This window comes from Nylanderia fulva, unplaced genomic scaffold, assembly GCF_048542155.1.
Source record: "Nylanderia fulva isolate GAGA-0341 unplaced genomic scaffold, ASM4854215v1 Scaffold121, whole genome shotgun sequence".
NCBI lineage: Eukaryota > Metazoa > Arthropoda > Insecta > Hymenoptera > Formicidae > Nylanderia > Nylanderia fulva.
The window spans coordinates 303290-327062 of NW_028189421.1; the positions used below are offsets into that span (position 1 = coordinate 303290).

At 39.5% G+C, this 23773-nt stretch overlaps 1 long non-coding RNA gene across 1 annotated transcript in view; it reads left to right on the forward strand.

Moving 5' to 3' along the window:
- The window catches only part of LOC146724665 (uncharacterized), a 105571-nt gene that overhangs the window by 62783 nt on the left and 19015 nt on the right, over positions 1 to 23773 (forward strand). The window contains exon 2 of the long non-coding RNA XR_014923999.1: positions 5209 to 5359. This is a non-coding gene — a long non-coding RNA (uncharacterized LOC146724665). The remainder of the gene's footprint in view (positions 1 to 5208; positions 5360 to 23773) is intronic.

A 23773-nucleotide genomic window follows, 5' to 3' on the forward strand; every position in this document is an offset into this window, starting at 1 on the left:
ATCAATTTTCGTTGGAAATGTACGCAAAGAACATCCGCGTATGGCTCTTAGGTCTTTCTTATTTGTAGTTACTATTTAATATTACAGAGCCTTGATATACTTTTTTGTGTTAAAAAAAAATGATCTCAGAGATATTACAAATGTGATGATACGCAATTGAGACATTGAAACATTCCTGCTGCCATAACTAAAATTTTTTGTGCCATTAGTGATAATCATAATCTCCTTCTTTTGACAAAAAAAGGGTGTGTGAGAAAATCAAAAACTTAAGTATTTCCTATTAGATAGATTGAAGTTTACTGTACCATTCTATGTTCGTTATGTAATTAAACATTGTAAGGGCTATTCTTTCTCCTTTACTCAACGACACCATAAACATATTTTATTCTTTCACTTTATACATATAATTTACTGTTGAGACAATCGGAAGTATTTCTCTGTTCGTGCTTTTGTTACTGGCAGAGGGTGTCAAAAATTGAAAAAAAGTTATATTAGACATACTTTTATTCTTACACGTTATAACTTACACGCAAGAGTACAATGGTACGGTCACCGGAAGAAGAAAAAGTACAAAAAAATATACGCGGTACATCGATCGGAAGAACAGCAACGCCATCGCTGTGACCAAGCTCCACATACGTGCACGCTATTCAAACGTGCAAGACATACCTTAACACTTTCACCGTCTTAGCATTTGATATAGTGCTCACTTGCGATGCTTTTACTGTGACTAAAAAAACGCTCCTTTGGTAACGCTTTAGTAAGAATGTCTACCCTTGGCTTTTGGATGAATTATACTCGACTTGTATCACCTTTATCTCTGAAGTTTCACACAAATGATCCAATATTGAACATCAACATGCTTTGTTCTTTTATGAAAGTTACGGTCCTTAGTTCATCATATTGTACTTCGATAGTACAATAACTTGATTGCATTGATCTGATACTGCTCATTAATTTTCTTGACCAGAGAATCTCTTCTGTTGCTATAGATGCGGCGACATATTCAGCTTCAGTAGTATTGAAAACAACTAATTTGTCTTTGAGACGCCCTTGTTATTGAACCCTTGTTAGCTAAATTGAATATATAAGTTGTAGATAGTGTTGTCTCAGGCTCGCTTGTACAGTCCGCATCTAAATATCCTATTAGGTCTGATTCGTTTCCGTCGCTTTGATACGTTATGCCTACATTTTTGGTACAGACTAGGAATGCAAAGATTCTCTTTACCGCTTGCCAGTGATTTTTGCCAGGATTATTTAAAAATTTGCTAACAACGTTAACCGCATATGCTATATACAGAACGCGATACAATAGCGAGAAACATAAATGGTTCAACAGCTTCGCGATAAAGAACATTGCACAACTTTGTCTCTTTTGATTCTAGTAATTCTAACGTTACATAGGGATCTGCTAAAACAGGTTTTGCTTCACTCATACGAAATTGCCCGAGAATTTTCTGCGTATACAAACTTTGATAATGTTACGTCCTGCGGTCTTCACGATTCTTTTCTTTCAAAGAACGCAAAGCGATATCTTGAACATCAAAAGCGGATAGAGAACGACCCGAAAAGCAAAGTAAACGTAATAAATCGTGAAATCTACGAATCTCTTTCCTTTCGGAGAGTGTAAAATGATATTCAAAATATCGCAGACCCGCAGATAGGGCACGATGTGACAGGCGAGGGAAAACAATTTTTGGTGCCTATTCCTTTCAATAGAGCCCTTGAGAATCAATAAAACTTTCCGATAACCTAAACAATCCTCGCCTGACAGATCACCGGACGCGATATCTGCTTGAGTCACAACTAGAGGAGCAATAAAATATCAACCTCCCTCTATAAGAACAAATTCTCTATTGGTCGAAACCCTGGACTCTAAACAAAGCCCGAACCAATCATATTAATTTTCAAAATCAAAGGACGCTTCCAAAGCGTCATTGAAAATTTCCTTATTCGTCGGGAATATTAACAACTAATGGAGAAGGAGGAGCAAGGAGGTTTATATACGAGTAACACCGTGCGAGCGACACACAGGCTTTTTCTCTCGATTCTTATTCATTCTCATTCAGTCAGTCTCATCCCGTTCGCAAACTTCAACTAATTTTATTTAAGTGTTCAACCGAAAGAATTGTTAATTCTGTTAGTATTAATTTCGCAAAACGAAATCCCAGCCGTCGTCAACCACCGAGCCACCTCCTGCTGACCAAGGTTCTTCTGGATAAGTAGTAAGTCTACCTAACACATTCACACCGATACTTCGTACAATTTCCGGGAGTTTAATCAAATCATAAAAACTAGAGTCTTTGGGTTCGCCGTTGGATTCGGTAACCCAATTATTTACCTCACACCCTTTGATCCTTCTCCTACCTTTCTCCCAGAAATCACTCCGGATTCTCCGCAACAGCGGACGACTTCGTGATTTCTATCCTGTTCTTCCGAAATCACTCCGGATTCTCCGCAACAGCGGACGACTTCGTGATTTCTATCCGCTTCTTCCGAAATCACTCCGGATTCTCCGCAACAGCGGACGACTTCGTGATTTCTACCCTCTATTTCAGAAATCACTCCGGATTCTCCGCAACAGCGGACGACTTCGTGATTTCTACCCTCTATTCCAGAAATCACTCAGGAGTCTCCGCAACAGCGGACGACTTCGTGATTTCTCCCGCTAGTAAATTAGGAAATAAAAGGGAAACCGAATATAAAAATATACACATTGTATATGTATGTACGTATGTATATACATATATATATATATATATATATAGCTCCCGCGATTTGTAACAGAACCCTTTCTTTTTTTTTACAATTTAAACCACCCGATCTCGTAGTGGACGGACCTCAAAACCGAATATCGCGGACCGCGTTCAGGTCATCGAGGAATCGGCGGAATGGGCGGCTGAAACAAAGAGCGGGTCGGGGTGTAGAAGACCCTACTATTATTAACAATAATATTAATTCATTCGACACCCACACACCACACACGTCTCCCATTCCCACATCCTCGGAACTTCCCCAAATTCCTTCCCCTTCCTCCCCTGAGCTCCCTGATTTTCCTAGATCTCCATCCCCTGCTCCTTCGACAATCATCTTCGAGGAATCCCTTGTCTCTTCCCCGTCATCCTCCGAAGACTCGGAACCTACCGAAGAGATCGAAACGATCGATCTTACCGAGGAAGAGCCCAGGTTAACTTTAGACCAACTCCGAGCCTGGTTAATTGATCAGATCCCCAGGGTACGTGAAGTACCTGAGGACGGATTTACGATCGGTCCCGACCTCGTGGATCTAGAGGCTCTGGCGCAATTCTTAACAACTGCACATCCCGACGAATTCGTATATTGGTATCTTTCCGAGTCGGAATATCCTCTGCTCGTCCCCGTGCAACTCCTATTTAAAAAACTTTATCCCCCCTCTACTGTCCAACTCGAAGAAATCCAATGACCTTTCACACATACCTATACACGCCTACTCTTAAAATTAACCTTATTGCTAAATTGTAATGTTCAATCGGGGTATTAGTATTTAAATATATATATAAATATTCTCACACCCTATCCGTTATAACCCCGGTTGATGACCTCCGCACTTATGTAACACCCGCGAGATATACACACACACTCACATCGAACATATAAGGTTTTCGTGTAGTTTAAGTATTAGACATGTAAATACCTTTTCTTCTTTTCTAATTTCATTAAAAATAATTATATTAAACTAGATTTTTGGGATGAATCTGGACTTAATTATTTAAACAAAAAAAAGCAACCACTCTCATTCCTTTCCATCCTGGAAGTCGCACAGGGTCCCATCCCACGCAAAAGAGATTTAATTCTCTTGCTGAAAAGGGACCACCGAGCGAACTGCCCTTTAAATAGAGTAAGAGTCACCCTTGCGGTCGCTGACCTATTGCGGGGCCCTTCGTACGTTCGCTCGGGTCGAACAGACGCACCGTCTAGTGTCGTTCGACATCAGTATAGTCACGTTCTTCCTTCGACTCTTCCTTCTTATTGAGTCGGGACGTAACAATAAATAAACATAAGTTTTGTTATTCTGTTACGAATTAATTACAATCCGGCAAAGCTACTACAATTTCCGAAAGTGATTTCAAACGTACTTCTTATTTTCTCGAGAATTATTTCTAACACTTCCTCTGATTTGCACACAATGAGACTCGTCTACAAATGACACGAGATATATTGCTAAACCCTGATATTCATATAAAAGACATTCGTCAGCATCTGTTTGCTTCAATTTAAATTGTTTCAGAAAATCATAAAATCTACGATTCCAGAACCGAGACGCTTGTTTTAAATTGTATAAGGATTTTTTCTAAGCTACAAGAATGCTTCTGCATGTCGAATTAAACCATCTCGAGATTCTCTTAGGCAATTGTCGTCAGTAACACTCGCAAAGAGTCATAACAAACGATGGGTGAGAAAGTCTCTGTGAAGTCCATTTCTTTTTCTTAAAGAAAGTTTTGAACACATAGTCTTGCTTTGTCGCGCATTCCCGTCTTTTCTTCGAACCTTAAAATCTATTTTGAATCAATCATTCTTTTTTCGTAATTTCTGGATATTGTCTGCCACGTGTGGTTTTTCTCGTGGACCTTCAACTCTTCTTTGATAGCTTCGATACATCGAAATGCATCAGGCGCTTCCTCGTAATTTGTTGGTATGTTGAATTCGGCAAAATTTGTTTCATACCTTGAGGGTGCATGCAACGCCATCGCTGTGGCTCCGCATACGCGCGCGCTATTCAAACGTGCAAGACATACCTTAACATTTACAATGTAAACCAGTGAAAAAAATACGTTAAACTTTTTAGACCTAATTACAATAACTTGTAACTACTCGTTCTGGATCAGATACTTAAGTTTTCGATTACATTAAAATAATTTTGATAATCTTTTTGAAAGCTTTCTACAATAATTGATGCAGATGCAAAAATATAATTAAATTTTTTTATAGAGTTATAGTTATAGAATTAGTTATAGATAAATATATTCTAATATATTGTAGTTACAATTACAATATGTAATTACAATTTGTTATACACAAATCAATTATTTATCAAATTATATAATATTAGAGATTATATATCAAAACGGTCTGCGAAAAATATATAAAAAGTGCAATTTCAAATAAATTATCTTAATGTAAATTTGTAATTATGTATTTTATTTAAAAATCTATTATTATGTTTAACAGCTTCTCTTTTCTGGGATTCATCTGAATACACAAAACATAAATCTATACAATTATCAACACCAGAAGAATGCGCACGACAATGTCAAGACAACGAGCCAGCAAAATATTGTTATTATCATTTTGTTCTTGAATATTATACGTCAAATAATCGGTATGTATATGTGTATATGAGTATTGTATGTATTCGTACATTTATACATATAAATACAGTTTCACATAAATAATTCATTAAAAAATCTGATGAGTTATATCAAATTAACAATAATCAAAATAATTTAAATATCTAAAACTTTTATAATGTTAATTTAATAAAGTGAATATAAAAGAGAAGGCATAACAGTTGGCGCAGTAATGACGTGCGAATTTTATTCAAAGATAGTTAGATATAAAAATTAAAAATTGTAGGCAATTATATATTTTATATTATATTTTAAACGTGCATGTTTTGCGATGCACGAGATCGACTGCACAAGATCTTTCGATTTTGTCTCGGGACGGGTCAATACCCATCAATCAAAAAAGATTAACCGACAATACCACACTTATTTTTTGACACGAGTTTTCCTTTGACCTACCTGTTACAATACATAAATATCTGTCTGGCCATTCTTTTATTAAAGTAAATAAAATGATAATCTACGATTTGCTTATTTAACGTTATCTTGATTCTTTCCACATAAATTGAATAATTGAAGGACAATAATCTTCTTCTTTTTCCCCACAAAATTTAGAAGTGGGTTTAAACGGTGGAATTCGGATCGCGGAATCGGATCAGATTTTGGAATGCACGTTCGCGGAGTGAACTTGACTGTGATCGTATTGCAAGAAGTTTAACTCGTGTGACTGCGAAAATTAATAACGCGGTGCACGGATTGGTTTTTATTTTGTGTCCGCTTTGTGATCTTAGACAATATTCTAGAATTTTATAAACTTGTGAGCATTTAATATCGTGTGTCTCCCGTTATATCGGGTGAGCAACGACTTTGCTAAGTTATTTACAAAAATTTTGATAACGCATTATCTACCGAGCACCTCAGGATAAGTTAAATGATTTAACGATTAGCGAGTTTGAAGGAAATTGCGCGACAGGTCGGATTGTCTACAAGTGGGACGAATTGGTGGCGCGAATAATGTCCATTGGCGAAGGCAGATGGTGGAGTACATAAGAGCACCTTACTGGCGGTAATGCGACGCAGAATTTATTCGCGGATTTGGATACGGATGTCTCGAGAGAGCGGTTGTGTTCTGGCGATAAGGTGGCGTCATGTGCGTGAAGTTAGCACCACCATTTGTAAAAAAAATTGTTTTGTATTGTGCTATGTTTATGCCATATTGTGTCGCAAAAATTAATAATATTACTAAAAGAACAAAGCAAAAGTTCTCTAGTTCGATTCCCGATTCAGCGACTTTCGGATCTATATTTTTCTCTCGCATTTATTTATTTATTTTCGTAGGGGGGTTAAGGGATTTTTGAAATTAAATCTCAAGTAAGAGGTTATTTCAAATTTTAAATCTTGGTAGTACACCGAGAATAATACGTGCCTTGTGCACGGTTTATTTTCAACGAAAACTTAATTTCGTTGGAAATGTACGCAACAACATCCGCGTATGGCTTTTTACGCCTTTCTTGCAATTTAGATTTATATTTAATATTACAGAGCCGTAATTTAATCTTAGTTGAAAAAATCTTCTTTCGTAATGGTTATTAGTTAATAGTTTTTGTTTTTGAACGTAACGAAATTCACGCGAAGCAAAACATCAATTTGTTATGACATTCATTATTCAAAAAGGGTTAAATGGATAAAAGAAACGAGTGTTCAAGACCGTCCACGCAGTTAGAACTTATAAAAGCAGCTGAATCCGCTTTATCTGCTGAATCTGCTGAAATGAAGACTTTATTACCGAAAAAATCGAGAGATAAGTACATGAGTAAAAACATTATATATATGGTATACGTATCATATCAATAATTCTTCAAATTTCACAGTTTATTTTGGCGATTGTAGCGGTACTCACCACAAAAAGCATGGGATAGTTCCGCCGTTGCCGCGCTCTCACAAGACAAACCCGCATGCAAGAAACATCGCGCGTGTTACATAAGCAAGCGACGCGGAGTACTAAAAATCTCCGCTAGGCGCCGCACGCTGATTCCGCTTTTTCGAAGTCAAGATTCTCACAAAGGAGAATACGTAAGTGAGATCTCCTGCGGAGTTATTAATAAGAAATTTTTAGCGCATTGATCGCTTCGGCTTACAAGACCGCGCGCATCTTCCCCATACAAAGAAGTCAGAAGAAGCAAAGACGGTGGACAGAGAGAACATCGCTCCTCCAGAGGAAGACGTCAGCGGGATCTGACGACGGACCCGGCCAACGTCAATTCATCTCCTGGCAAAGAAGGGCTCCGACCCCTCGAGCCAGGAAGTTGGTACATTCTTGCATTCGCTCGGAGAACTTTCGCCCTTACCCGGCGCTTCCTCGCCTTGTGGCGTATCCTCGCCTTCCCTCGACGTTTCCCGCCTGATCATCGGCATTTTCCGCCACAATCCCGGCGATCCACGCCACGTCTCCGGCGTTCCACGCCACAAAACAGGCGCTTCTCGCCAAAGACCCGGCGATTCATGCCTACATCCCGGGTTCTACGTTAGGCCTCCGGCGCTCCCCGCCAAGATCCAAGCCTTCCGGTATCTCGACGCCGGCGTAACCTCGCCTTTAACAACACACGCCCCGACTCCGACGCTTTCCACCAAGAGGCCTCATCTTCGGGCGCTGTACGCTCAGGTCACGACCAACCGAAGTCTCCGAGGAAGATACGCCTATTAGTAAACGTCCCGTGGTCGCTGCTCGGGTCCAGCGTTCGATGCTCCGGTTCCGGGACCAAGCACAAAAGCTCAAGCAAACACCTATCTTCCGGCGCCAAACGCCTGCGTACAAGCACCAAACCACCCGACTCCGACAAAAGAGGAACGAGGACGTCGTCGAGGGGATCGTCTCCTAAGAGACTACCAGCGGAGATCCTTCCAGCCCCGGTACCTGATACGGCATCAGAGCCGGAGCTAGACTTGCATCTTTCCTCGTCGATCAGCTTTTCATTGACAGACAACAGCCCAAAGCGACTCTGGACGCCGCGATACCTGCCGCCGGTGGTATAGACGGACGCGGACGGTCGAAACACAGACCGACGAGTGGCCAGTGAAGCTAGCCCAGGAGAAAACGACGCAAACAGTGGATCCCCGAAAGAAGACGGCGGACTAGGCGACTCAGATGAGAAAAAGAAGAGGTAGACGCTATGTGCCTATTGATTACCTCTTAAACACGTACACGCAGACATATGTAAATAGTAAATAAATATGAGTGTCATGTAATCAATGAGTACGTTTATTGCATAAATACCATATCCAATTAGCTATTTTATCTGGCGAGCGTATAAACAGTAGACTAACTCTCTACAGCGATAAATAAATATAACAGTATATAATACTATTTCTTATTTGAATTCAATTTTAATTAATTCTTTAATCTCAAATCAAACTTTCGCGATAGGTATTATAAAAAATATTGTATGTGGCATGTGCGGAGGACAACAAATACATCGTGCGTAAAGTTGCCACATTTGCCTCAGCTTATGATGCATTCACACTCGTGTGAATAACGAATTGATACACGAGTGTGAATGCATCATAAGCCTTCGGCTCATGCGGCAACTTCACACGCGACGTAATTCGTTATTTTCAGCACTTGCCACATAAGATACTATAATGTAAATACTCTCACAGCACATCAACATTTTAATAAGGCTGCAATAATCTTAAATTGTAATATTGTAAGATTCCGCAAAGATTAATAAAAAAATATGCCATTAACCTCCCAATAACATGTGCATGTTCGTCCAATCTCATTCTCTTAACATCCCAGAAATCTTACAGGGCATGTTGTATTAATATTTATAAACATACTAAGAACCTTTTAAATACTAGAAATAAAAAGATTCTTAGCATATTATATAAATATTAATACAACATGTTCTATAAGGTTTTTGGGATGTTAAGGGAATGAGATTGGACAAACATGCACATAGTACTGAGAGGTTAATGGCATATTTATTAATCTCTGTGGAATCTTACAATTTAAGATTATTGTAACCTTATTAGAATATATGAGAGATTTATTTAAAAATATAAAATTTTACATGTTTTATATTATTTATTATGTAATATATAAATATATATATATATATATATCAATTAAAATTAATATTAATCAAAATTAATATTGGTCGCTAGTAGTGAAAATAAGCTTAAAAAACTTGACTTCGACGTAACTAGCAAATTTTATTTAATTATTTCACGACGTTTCGACCATTTGGTTGTGGTCCTTTTCAAGTGAAATTTCTACAACATAATATTACACAATAGTTTTTAACATACGAGAACTCATTTAAGTGTTAAATTAATAAAATAAATATAAATTTTATAAACATATCCATCAATTAAACCGAGGTTAACGTAACGGAAGGATTGTTTTTTCCAACACGTAGCACGTACGGAAGGATTGTTTTTTCCAACACATCTCTGAACAATATAATAACGAGACCGCCTATTTATTTAAGTCATGGATTAAATGCAAGAAGAATTTTTATGCTTGTAACCATCAACTGAAATTTTTACTCCGATGTCGAAAATATGACATTGTGCCGTCACACATCAAGAACCTAAAGACTGAAATTAGTTTTCACAGTGCCTATGCGAAACAAAGGTTTAAAACTATAGTTAAGAATAATCAAGTTAGATTGTTAAATTTGGAGATTAAAGATTTGAACACAAACCTAAATTTCATTCGGTGTAAGATCTCTAATATAGTCAAAAAATTGTTTGATTCCTTGCCTAATAACGTGGTAAATCAGTTTTTTTGTTTAAGTAAATAACGACTAAATAACTTTAATTATAGAATAAAAAGTAGGATGATAAAAAAGTTTGATAGGATGAAACAGAAATATATGGTATTGTCAAATCCGTTGGAAAACATCGACAATTCTAACTGGTTAATAAATATCAGCTCTAAAGTGTTACCTGATACTGTATCTAAACTCTTAAGTTTAGGCGACACGTTTGCCTTGCCGATTCATTGCTCAAATAAGAACGACCGACTAAATTATACCGTTGAAGTGATAAAGAATTTTGAATCGAATTGTCGTTATGTTCCTGAGGATGCTTTGGAAACAACTAGAATATCCATTGCCAATTCACTACAAAAATTTCTATCTAAAAGTAAACATATCAATTATAGTGACAGATTTATTCAGAATGCGTTTATTTTTAATAAATATTTGCAGAATAATAACGATTTAATTGTTACCAAAGCTGACAAAGGACAAGTGACAGTGGTTATGAATAGAAATGATTACGTGACTAATATGGAATTATTGTTAAGTGATTCGATGACATACAAAAAATTAAATAAAAATCCGATTACACGTCTGACGAACAAACTTCATACGTTAGTAAAGTCATGGCATAATAATGAGATCATTGATGATCAAACATATAAATTTCTGAATTGCACAAATGGTAATTTACCACGGTGTTATGGGCTCCCAAAGATCCATAAGAGCGGGTATCCATTGAGAATCATTGTGTCATCGTTAGGCAGTCCCTTTTATAATATTGCCAGTTACATTCATGAGATATTAGTTAAGTCTGTTAAGAAACCGGATTCAAATGTTAAAGATGGTTGGACGTTTGTGAATACTATTAAAAATACAAGAGTTAATGACGATGACGTAATGATTTCCTTAGATGTTTGTTCGTTGTTTACAAATATTCCAAAAGATTTAGTTTTTTCTGCAATTGAAAGTCGTTGGAGTGACATAAGTCTAAAAACTAAATTTAATTTGCAACAGTTTCTATACGCTATTGATGTAATACTTACTTCAACTAATTTTCAATTTAACGAGCAGTATTATGGAAGCCCTATGGGATCTCCTCTATCACCGATATTAGCTGACTTGGTAATGGATGACTTGGAAACAAATTGTTTAAATTCTTTAAGTTTTAAAGTTCAGACTTTTTATAGATATATGGACGACATTTTTGTTATTTTACCTAGCTCTAAAATAAATGAAATTTTAAGTACATTTAATAACTATCATGAACGTTTAAAATTTACACATGAAATAGAGACCAATTCTTCCATTAATTTTTTAAATTCTACAGTTATCCGCAATGGGAATAAATTGACAACTAATTGGTTTAGGAAACCTACATGTTCTGACAGATACATCAATTTTCTTTCGAGTCATCCTATTAAGTACAAAATTAATACGATTTACAATTTAGTAGACCATGCAATTTTACTTTCTAACGAACAATTTCATAATACGAATATTGAGATTGTAAAGAACATTTTAATTAATAATTGTTTTCCGGATCATATTATTAATAAGTATGTAAATAAAAGAATTAATGTACTGAATAACAACAGGAATGTTAACGGTCACAATGCGGATAATAACGACAGTTTGAGTAATGATTTAGATAATAACGTTAATGCGAATTCGGCTCAAGATAAGAATTATGTAATTCCACTCCCATACGTTAAAGACGTTAGCGACAGTATTAAAAGGTCACTTAAAAATGCTAACATAAATGTCGTTTATAGTTTGCCAAAAAACTTAAATAGGCTGATAAAACGAGGTAAAGATTTAATAACTAATGATATTAAAACGAATGTAGTATACAAGATTAATTGTGAAAATTGTAATGCATCATACATTGGACAAACAAAAAGACATTTATGCACTAGAGTGAAGGAACATGCCAGCAATATTAAATTACATGAGTCTAATCATTCGGTTTTGAGCAAACACAGATGTGATTTTGGGCATAACTTTGATTGGAAATCACCGACAATTTTACATAACGAGAAACATGTAAGAAAGAGAGAGATTGCTGAAATGTTCTTCATAAAGAAACATGACAATACAGTTAACCTACAGAAAGACACCGAGAATTTGACAAACATTTACGACAAAATAATAAAGATTGTTTAGTGGCGCGTTTCAAATTTAGTCGTTGACGAAACATCATAACGATGGGACGTGTTCCTCTTTTAACTTTTAACTTTCAAAATCATAACGATGGGAGGTGTTCCTCTTTTAACTTTTAACTTTCGATTTTAAATAACACCAGTGTTACGTTAATCTCGGTTTAATTGATGGGTATGTTTATAAAATTTATATTTATTTTATTAATTTAACACTTAAATGAGTTCTCGTATGTTAAAAACTATTGTGTAATATTATGTTGTAGAAATTTCACTTGAAAAGGACCACAACCAAATGGTCGAAACGTCGTGAAATAATTAAATAAAATTTGCTAGTTACGTCGAAGTCAAGTTTTTTAAGCTTATATATATATATATATATATATATATATATACTTATATATTACATAATTATATATATATATATATATATATATATATATTCAATTCAATTCAATTCAAGTTTATTCCGGACTCCCCTCGAGGTTGTCGGGGCGTTTTCAAGGGACCGCCAAATCCCTTACATCCTCCTCTTCTCGTCTCTGATATAATACAATAAATAATAATACAATCTCCCTTTCTCATCCTTAGCCTGACCTTAAGCGACCTCATAATTCTCTAACAATGTTCCCTCCTCTCCTTCTTCTTTCTCTTCCTCATTTTTCCTTTGCCTTCATGCTTCTCTGTCTCTCTCTGCTTCCTTCCTTCTCCCTACTCTTTCCCTCCTCTTTCCACCAACTGTCCAATGTCGCAAATACATTCTCGCCCTCACGCCATCGATGTCCTGCACTCGACTTGGACCTCCTCTCCGCACTTCTTCTTCCCCTTTACCTTAAACATATAAACATACTTCCTCCTCTCTTTTTCCCTTCTTCTCCCTCATTCTTTCATCCTTAACCTACTTCATAATCCTCTTCAAACTCTCCACCTGGCCTTCTGCGACCTTACAATATTTCTAATTTTTCTTTCCTCCTTTCCCTTTTTCCTTCTTCTCCCTTATCCCCCTTCTTTCCTTCCTTCATCAAAAATCATCCCCAACTAACCTTACCATCAAAATCCTTACTTTTTTTACCTTCTTATCCTTTTATTAGCTCCTATTTCCTAGCTCTTATCTTTTTCCCTTTTCTTTCTCTCCATGTCCTCTTTTCCACCTCTTAAACTCTCCTTCCTACCGTCCTCCTATCTCCTCTTTCTTCCCCTTCACCTACTATTCTCCCTCATCTCTTATTCTCCTTCTTCCCCTTTACCCCTTTTTTCTACTAGCCTCTTTTTCTTCTTATCCCACCCCTATTCTTTTCCTTTTATCCATATCTTTCTGTTGCGTAATGATTACGCTGAGAGCATGTGCCCGCCACACGTGTCTCTGGAAGGAGTGCGTCAGCGACGATGTGATCGAAAAGATTTTTGACTCTTCTTCTTTCACAGTATTTATTTGCTTCGGTTAGAATAAAAGCTAGTTTCGTTGCACTTAAGGGTATAACTGAAAGCGTTATCGCAGGTAAAAATATACTGGACGCCTTTGTTCTCACGAAAACGTGTCGCCTCACGCGTGCGTCCGCTTCTCTCCGCAATCGAGTTAGCTCTGATCCGCTCGCCCGTGTGGGAGGCTTCTAGGCACGCTCTCTGCTGAATATTACTACGCACGATAAGGCGCGGTCCCAAATTTGCGCGCGAAAGACAGATTAAAATGAATTGTTTTTTACGATACAACGCCGCCTGCCTTGAAAGAACTGACTTTCAAAATAAATGTAAAATAAATTGCTCTTTGGTTTGCATGACTATGCGTTCCTTTAAAGAACGGAAAACCGCAACTTACAAATAAATTGAATAATATTGCCTATAGATACATAGTAGTTATCTTAAGCTAAATAGTCGTAGACGCGGTAAACGCAAACAAAATACATAAATGATGAACAAAGGTATATATAAATTAAATGAATACAAATAATTTGAACGAAATTAACAAGTCGCGTCCAACGACTTCATGGGAACTATCGCGAGGCTAGACAAAGATCGCGTAAAAGAACCTTTGGCGGTTTTAACAGTCGCAGTACGTGGAATCCCGTCTGCTCCGACGTGAATTTCTGTCACGCGCCCTAGCAGCCAATGCAACGGAGCTAAGTTTGGCTGTTTTATAAGCACTATTTGATCTGGTTGCAATTGAGGCCTTTTATTAGACTTTCACTTTGAGCGGGATTGTAGTGAATTTAAGTATTCACAGCTCCACCTGTGCCAAAAGTGTTGTCTTAGCTGCTCCACTCGCTCCCATCGTACCAAGCGATTCTCGTTTACATCACCTAGGTCGGGACAAAGGTGACTATTCATAGCAGCGCCAATCAAGAAGTGACCCGGACTTATATAAAAAAGATCATTTGGATCTGTGCTTAACGCGGTGATAGGACGCGAGTTCAAAATTGCTTCTATTTTGCAGACAACTGTTTGCATCTCTTCAAACGTTAAGTGAGCGTTACCAATAACGCGCGTCATATGGTACTTCGCAGATTTCACCGCTGCTTTCCATAAGCCGCCGCAGTGTGGGGAGTGAGGAGGAATGAAATTCCAGCTAATTTGTTGATCACGAAGGAATTGTTTTATATCGTCCTGCGTTTGGTCTTTATTTAGAAATTCAAAGAATTCTTTAAGCTAATTTTGAGCGCCGACGAAAGTAGTTCCGTTATTGGAATACATGTGAGATGGTTTCCCCCTACGCAATATGAAACGCTTGAAAGCGGCTATAAATGTTTCAGTGGTTAGATCACTTACTACTTCTAAGTGTATTGCCTTAGTCGCAAAACAAACAAAAATAGATATGTATGCCTTATGGTTTTGCGCATTTCGACGTTTACCCTCCTTTAATGTTATAGGACCCGCGTAATTAACTCCACAATGCGAGAATGGCCTCGAAACTGTTACGCAATCCACGGGCAAGGGAGCCATTAAAGCTTCAGAAAACGTAGGCTTGGCCTTAAAACATTTTACACAACCTAAAATGATTTTGCGTGCAGCGGATTTTAAAGATAGAGGCCAGAATTGCTGTCTGACGGCAACCATAGTAGCTTGGGTTCCCGCGTGCATGTTGCGTATATGCTCTCGCATTATTATTTGTTTCGTTACTTGTTGATCACGAAGTAAAAGTATAGGATGACATGCCGCGAAAAACAAATTTGAATTTTACAATCTGCCCCCTACACGAACTAATCCTTGTTTGTCCATAAACGGAGATAATAATAAAATCTTGCTAGAGGGATTGATAGTTTTACCTTTGGTTAACGCCTTGCATTCTTCGGAAAAGGAGCGCCGTTGAATTAGCTTACACATCAGATGCAATGCCGCTGAAATTTCTTCATGCGATATGAAACATGTCTGTTACCTTGGGCTTGCCTTTACAAATCTCAAGCAGTAAGCTAAAATACGGCAGGCCTTGTTCAGGTTGGAATACTTGCTTAACAATTTGTCGACTATGTCACAATCGACAATGGTGGTGGTAGTGAACACCTTTCGCATTTCAGAAGCGTCCTCGCCCAGTTGAGAAAAATCATTGCTTGGCCAGTGTTCTTGATCAAGTTGAAGGAAGTTTGGTTCATGCCACCAAGTACTAGCGTTGATTACATCACGAGGGTTGAGTCCCCGTGACAGCATGTCGGCTGGATTCTGAGCTAACGGTATATGACGCCAGCATTTTGACTCAGTTAATCGCTGGATCTCTTCCACTCGATTGGCAATAAATACCGCCCATTTGCGAGATGGGGATGCTATCCAATTCAGGGTGATGGTTGAATCCGACCAGATATATATTTGGATGTCCGACAGGTCTATCGCCGCTTTGATCCTCTCGATGAGACGTGCCAATAGCAGGGCCGCCGAAAGTTCTAGACGCGGTAACGATATGGCCTTCAAAGGCGCCACGCGGGATTTAGAACAGAGCAATTTTGCACGATAATTGCTGAGATCCCTCTTTGTTCTAATGTATACGCAGGCTCCATAGGCGTGTTGGCTCGCATCGCAGAATCCATGTATTTGGATAGCCTGTGGATTGGCGTCGAACTTGACTCGACGTGGTATTGTCAATTGATTTAATTCCACCAGCTGCGATTTGATTGCTGACCAACGAGTATGTATGTGCAACGGCGGAGATTCATCCCACTGTGCGCCCAGTTTCCAAAGATCCTAAGTATTAATTTGGTGATAACTATTGTAGGACCAATGAAATCTAAGGGATCAAACAACATAAAGACCTCAGATAATATAGTTTGTTTTGACACGACCTTGTGTTCTGCATAGAGCGTGTATGAAAAATGAAACGTGTCAGCGCCTTGATTCTATTGTATCCCCAGAACATAAGAGATAGTTTTATCCTCGATAGGAATCGGCTTATCGCTTTGGCTATCAAGCGAATCTAATAGTTACGAGTGATTTGAAGCCTACTTGCTGAGCTCGAACAATCCCAGTTTCAATAATTGTATTATTTCCTCCTGAATCGATTTGACCTCCTGGATGCTATCTGCTCCAGCGAGCATATCGTGGACGTAGAAATCATGTAGAAGATGTGTCGATCCAACTGGGAATTTCGATGCGTGCCGCTCAGCCAAATCCTTTAAACATCTTGTGGCCAAGAAGGATGCCGAAGAAGTTCCATAGGTGACTGTAATTAATTTATAAGAACATCTAGAGATGGGTCATCTCGCCATAATATTCTCTGCAGGCGCGTTTGCGTTGGATGTATAAGTACCTGTCTGTACATTTTTACAATATCGGCTACTAATACGTACGCGAAGGTACGGAATCGCAGTAAGATCGACGTTAAATCTTGTACAACCGGACAATGCTTAAGGCATTGTTTAATGACACGCCTGATGCGTTTTTGCACAAAGCGTCAAAAACGACGCGAATCTTCGACGATGGTCCAGAACCTTTGAACACGCAATGGTGTGGCAAATAATAAGACTGCTCGTGCTCGTTCGGCAATTCACTTACTTATTTTATATGGCCTAGAGATAAATACTTGGAAATGAACCGTGCATACTGTTTTTTTAATGCGGGCTCTCAACAGAAGCGTTTTTCTAAGTTTCGCAAGCATTTCAATGCTATGCTCTTTGAGTCTCCAAGCTGATTGATCAATGACTCGTTAACTGGAAGTTTGACTGTGTATCTACCATAAGAGTCTTGAGAAGTGTTAGCCAAAAAATGTTTCTCGCAAAATGATTCTGCCTTGGTGTGCTCGGAGAGTCGTCAACAACAATACGAGAGTCCTCTACATTCCAAAACTTTGATAATTGATCATGCAGTTGATTGTTAATAAGAGTTGCGTGGAAAGATTGTACGTTATGTGTGGTCATCGGTAGATTATTTAAACGATTAGCCAGTATTCAACCAAATTGCGTCTTTTGCAATGTCGAGTATTCGGAAGAGGTCCTAATTTGTCCCACGCATAATAATTCCAAAAATACTTCGGCTCTAATTAATATATCAATGCTAGACAAAATGTTGAACTCCGGATCTGCCAATTTGATATTGCAAAGAAGGTTATATGCTTCTTGCTTAATAGTAAAAGCCGGAAGATCATCTGTGATTCAATCTGTAACAATACAGTCAATTGTAGCGGAGTATGAGGTGTACCGAGATTGTAACTTTACTCTGACTACGTGAGTAGATTTCGTAGTCGTATCACCTATGCCCGATATAGAAATATTTAAAGGTCGAGGCCGTAATCCGAGTAGCTTCATAAAATCTGTAGAGATAGAGTGCCTGAGACCCATTGTCCAATAGCGCACGGCAAGTTCTCGTTGATCAATTGGCGTGGGAAGTGTTAATCACTGCGGTTGAGAGCATGATGTGATTTTTAATGTTGTTGCTGTAGGCGTGCGTCACCAGCGTCGTCGATGAGCTTACAGAATTGGTTTCTTGGCCTTAATTGATTTGACTTCCTGTATTCCGCTTGAATTGTTTGTCAAATGTAGTAACGTATTGTGCTTGGCATTACATACCCTGCAACCCTTTGATGTGCATTTGACGGACGTATGAGACGAAGAACGCATGCAATTACCGCAAATTTTTCGATTGCAAATCTCTGTTATCCTCTGTGTACTAATAATGCTAAAAAATCTTTGCAATAATATATGGCGTGATCGCCATTACAAAAATTACATTTAGGCTTGACCGTCGCGACACATGAGGCTTGACGCTTTAAGCTGAACTGCTTATTAACGTTTTTGTTGCATGAAGAAATTGTTTTTCCCGGGGTCTCAAGCATTTGACATCGATGGATTATGAAATCGTTAAATTCCTCAAACGTAGGAGGGTTTGTGCCAGTTAGTGACGATTGCCACTCTCGCATTGTAAGTGTATCTAATTTGGAGCTTAAAACATGCACGATCAAGTCGTCTCAATGTGAAGTAGGATGCCCGAGCGCTTCCAATGCTTTGATGTGTTTAGTCACTCCGTCAGCGATATGTCGCAAATCAACTAAATTTTCTTTAGGCATGGATGGCAAGTCCATGATTGCCTTTACATGAGTTTGTACAACAACGCGTTTATTATCGTAGCGCTTCTTTAAAAGATTCCACGCAATATCATAATTTAAATCGTTAATTTCTAAAGAGTTTACGACACTGCTCGCATCACCGGTTAGCGCAGATTTCAAATATTGTAGTTTTTGTATATTATTTAGCGTGCGATTGGAATGTATAATAGAATTGAAAGAATCGTGAAAGGGAAACCACTCATCGTATTTTCCGGAAAATGTCGGCAAATTTAGTTTGGGCAACCGAACATTGGAATGAGTTTCTACCGTGTCAGAAGCGCATGATGAAGACCGTGAGCCTTCCGTTAAGTTCGGTAATGCGGGTTTAATGAGCTCCCAGATAACAAAAAAAATGCCTCCTCAAAATTGTCACGATTACTTGCTTCATTTTCGTCGAGTGACTTGATTTGCGTTTGTACGTCATTGTAATCCGACCAATATTCGTTTAATTTATTTTTACGCTCTTCAAGTTGTGCTACGATAGGCGGCGTAACAGTAACAATGGCATCTACGTACGTCTTGACTCGCGTGTATGAAGCCTTGATGGTCGCGCGCTGTCTTTTGAGCGATGCGATATCAGTCATATTGAATTGATAATGAGTTTATTTGTTAATACAAAATGAATACGGGTTGGCGCTGCTAAGAAATAATCACCCTTACCGCAATGTTTACACGTAACGCGATCTCGAGGAAGCCGCCTTGATGTGCCGCTCTCGCTGCGTTGGTGGTTGTGCCTGCAGTCTCGTTGTCCGGGATGAATTTTTGGATGCCGTCGATAATTTCCCGATGTAGAAAGAAGCCGCTTAATTGCGTCGATAACGTCAGCTAGCCGTCCGGAAAATCGTGATATAGTAGAGATCGCTGCAATGTCTACACGTGACGCGATCTCGAGGAAGCCGCCTTGTTGCGTCGGTCTCGCTGCGTCGCTAGTCGTGCTTGCAGTCTGGTAGTCCAGAATAAATTTCTGAATGCCGTTGATGATTTCTTCTGAAATATTTGAAGCTGCCTGATTGCATGAATGATGCCAGCCGTTCAGAAGATCGTACTGTGGTAGATATCGCCTGTTGCGGCGATGTAATTTTATATCCCTGTTGCGATACCGAAAGCTTACAGTGCGTGGAGAATTTCGCCCGTTTGATTCCCGGGTTCTTCCACACTTTTCTTCCGAAGCACAAATGAACGGATAATAAATCCGGCTCAAAGGACCAACTTTGTTGCGTAATGATTACGCTGAGAACATGTGCTCGCCACACGTGTCTCTGGAAGGAGTGCGTCAGCGACGATGTGGTCGAAAAGATTTTTGACTCTTCTTCTTTCACAATATTTATTTGCTTTGGTTAGAATACAAGCTAATTTCGTTGCATTTAAGGGTATAACTGAAAACGTTATCGCGGGTAAAAATATACTGGACGCCTTTGTTCTCACGAAAACGTGTCGCCTCACGCGTGCGTCCGCTTCTTTCCGCGATCTAGTTAGCTCTGGCCCGCTCGCCTGAGTGGGAGGCTCCTAGGCACGCTTTCTGCCGAATATTACTACGCACGATAAGGCGCGGTCCCAAATTCGCGCGCAAAAGACAGATTGAAATGAATCGTTTTTTATGATACACCTTTTTCCGCGTACCATCACCTCCTTTCCTCTTCTCCTTTCCTTTCTTGCCTTTTCTAACAGCCATCTAATCCTTCTCTCCTCCCTCGTCAAATCCTTGTCTACCCCTACCTCCCATCTTCTTCACATTATTCTCCCATTTTCCAGCAACTCTCTTTTGTTCTTTTCATCTTCTATCTTCACTATCACCAACATTCTCCCATCATCCCCTTTTACTTCTGATGATCCTACTACCCCCACTTCCCTATCCAGCACCACCTCCATAAACTTCTCCATCAATACCCTCCTTTTTTCCTGATCTTCTCCATCCAGGTCTCTCCATATAACATTCCTCCTCCTTCTTCTTCCTTGCTTCTTCCTTCCTTTTTTCCATCTTCTCTCTCCTCCCTTTCCCTTCTTTTTCTCTTCTATCTTCTTCCAGATTTCCTCTCCTTTCTTCTACCTATCCTCATTCTTTTCCCTCCTCTTTTCCTTGTCTTCCTCCTCTTGTATTTTCTGCCTCTCATTCTCTCCTTGCATTCTCTGCTCTCTTCCCATCTTCGTTCTTTCTCGCGCCTCTTCTCTTTTCTTCCTTCTCTCCTGACTCACTTCCTCCTTTGTTCTCTTTCTTCTCCCTCTTTTTTTCCTCCTTGCCCCATGCTCCTTCTTCCTTCCTCCTCCTCTCTCTCCATTCCTTAACCTTTTTCTTTTCTTCCCTCCTTTTTCTCTCCTACTCTCTCTTTTCCTCCTCTTCTACCACTCTTCTTCACCATTCCACCATCCTGTCACGTATATTCTCTTGCCCTCTTCTTTTTCACCCTTTTCCTTTGTCTTACCGCCTTCTTCCTTCTCTTCCGCCTCTCCCTTCATTTTTCCCCCATTTTCTTCTTCTTTTTCCTTCCTTCCTTTCTTCTTCCTTCCTTCTTTCCTCTGTTTCCTTCTTTCTCCTTCTTCTTTCTTTTTCCTCCCTTCCTTTTGCGTTCCATTCCTCTTCTCCTCTTTTTTCTTTTTTCCTTCCCTCTTCTTACTTTCTTCATCTTCACCTCTTTCTGCATCCTCTTTTACCTTCTCTCTTCCTTTTCCTCCTTCTCTCTCTTCCTCTTTCTTCCTCCTTCTTTTTCTTTCTTCCTTTATCTATTCTGCTAACTCTTCCACCACCTTAACCACTCTGTCTTTATTCCTTTCCTTTTCTCTTTTCTCCCTCATCCATCCTGCCATCTCCTCCACCATCGTAACCACTCTATTTAATTTTTTACTTAACTCCTTCATTTCCTCCTTGCAGCCGCAGTTCTTACTTCTCCCAATTTTCTTTCTTCTTTCACACTCCTTTTACTTCCCTGTCTCTGCATTCTTTTCGCCTCACTCTCACCACCTTGTACCTCTAACTCCTTGTCCCGGCACTCACATTTAACCTCAACTATTTCACCACCGTACCTTCTTTCTTTCTGCCCTTCTCCTCTTATTATTATCTTTCCTCCTCTTTCTTCTCTCTTTTTATTTTTTACCTCCCTCTACTCCCTTCGCTTTTCCTTTCTCCTTATTTTCTTCTCCTTCTCGTCAGCTCTTACTCTTTACCTCCGCTTCTTGCGTATAATTACATGTAATTATGAGCGTGCACCATGTGTGTGATATTTTCTTTTGAGCACGTGCTCCATCTGTTTGCATTCCACCCTGCTTCTCCTAACGCCCTTTCTCGTTAACCGCTGTTACCACTCTTCTTTCTTTACTGGCCGCTCTTATCTACTTTATCAACCTTTGCTCTCTTCTCTTTCTCTCCTCCTCTCTCACTCTCCCATACTCCTCCACCTATCTTGTCACTTCTTCTCTTGCCTCCTTGCCTATCTATCACAAAATAATAATTAAAAAAAAATAGGAATACTCAAGAATAGATTCGATAGAAATTTCGTACTTGACAAGATAGATCGAATAACACGTTGGCTCGACGACACGGAGATTTCGACAAAGACGACAACATACATAAGGCGCAAAATAATGTGATAATCTTGGCTCGCTAAATAATGCAACTTTACACATGTCTGATGGGCGACAACGTGATAACAAATTACATGCAATAAAAGAGCGGACAAAGGATTCGGCAGTCAAGAAAATCAGAAATCCGATCCGAAAGATCCTCAGGGATAATCTGAGAGCAAAGATCTCACCACAAAATGATATAATTTGTCGTGTAACGCCGAGTTCGTCAGTGACCGGCAGTTCCCGGCTATCACCGTCTCGATCTCTCGCGCGCATACACTTTCCGTCCTTGTCGCTTTTGCGTTCTCGCACGCGATCTCGCTTGTTCTTCGCTCTCTCTTAATTACACGCGACAATCGAATTACGCGACGGACAACGACAATTATTACGCGATTCGTCTTATTCGCTCACACATACTTTGCTCGACATTCTCGCAAAACGCAATTATACAATACACGACAATAAACGCGACAAAAAGTGAGACAGCGCGACGATAATAAATCCCCGAGAGAAGTGAGTCGCGAAGGCAACCACGACGCGTAAAGATTTTCGAAATCACTCGCCGCTTGGCCACGATTGCTCTCGGCTAATTACGAACTCGAAATTATTTCTAATAACGGGCTTAGCCCGTACGCTAACAAAAGACACTAAATTACGCGATCGCGTCAGCACGGTCGAGACTCGAAAGTACACAATGAGGAGGTGTTACTTGCGTGTTACTTGAACAGAGTAGCCTCACCGAAAGGGAATCCTCGTCTTGTCCTCGGGGCTCTATTCTCCCGATCTTTCTAATCCTCTCGGTTTTTTGGTCTCTGTCTCTCTAAATACGTCTTCTGACGGTAAGCGGTCGCGCCAATCTGCCGACTCGGTATCGGCAGCCGAGCGAATTCGGCGAGTCAGGGGTAGGATTCGCGACAGCTAATTAGAGCTGTCCGCGATTTTCCCCGACTCGCGTGACAGTAACGCAACGTGCGGGGTACTTTCGGTACCCTTCGCGACAATTAATTTAACATATAAATCTCGCTGAGGCACGTTATTTCTAGGCTTTTGCGGCCTTGAACGGCGATCTCCTTATTATACGTCGGCCGACGGAGTTCTGGCAAGAAGGAAGCGGGGATGCGGTGATTATCCGCGGGTCCTTGGAGCCCTTCTTGGCGCCTGCTGGTGGGCGCGCTCCTACGGTTCTCTCGCCCCGCGGCCGTTGTTGTGCTGACTTTTCGTAGGGCCACGTGTTCCATGCGTGGTGTTTTCGTCGATTCTTTGTTTGCCGCTTTTTTCCTCTTCTTTGTTAATCTCTTCTTACAAAATAAATTCTCTCAGCAAGGCTCCCAAACAATATATAAAAAAAATAAAAATGAAACGCGTTAATAATAATATTCTTTCGCGCCGCTAAGTGTCTCGGGGTTTGCTCTTTCTCTCTCTCTCTCTCTCTCTCTCTCGCTCGCTTTC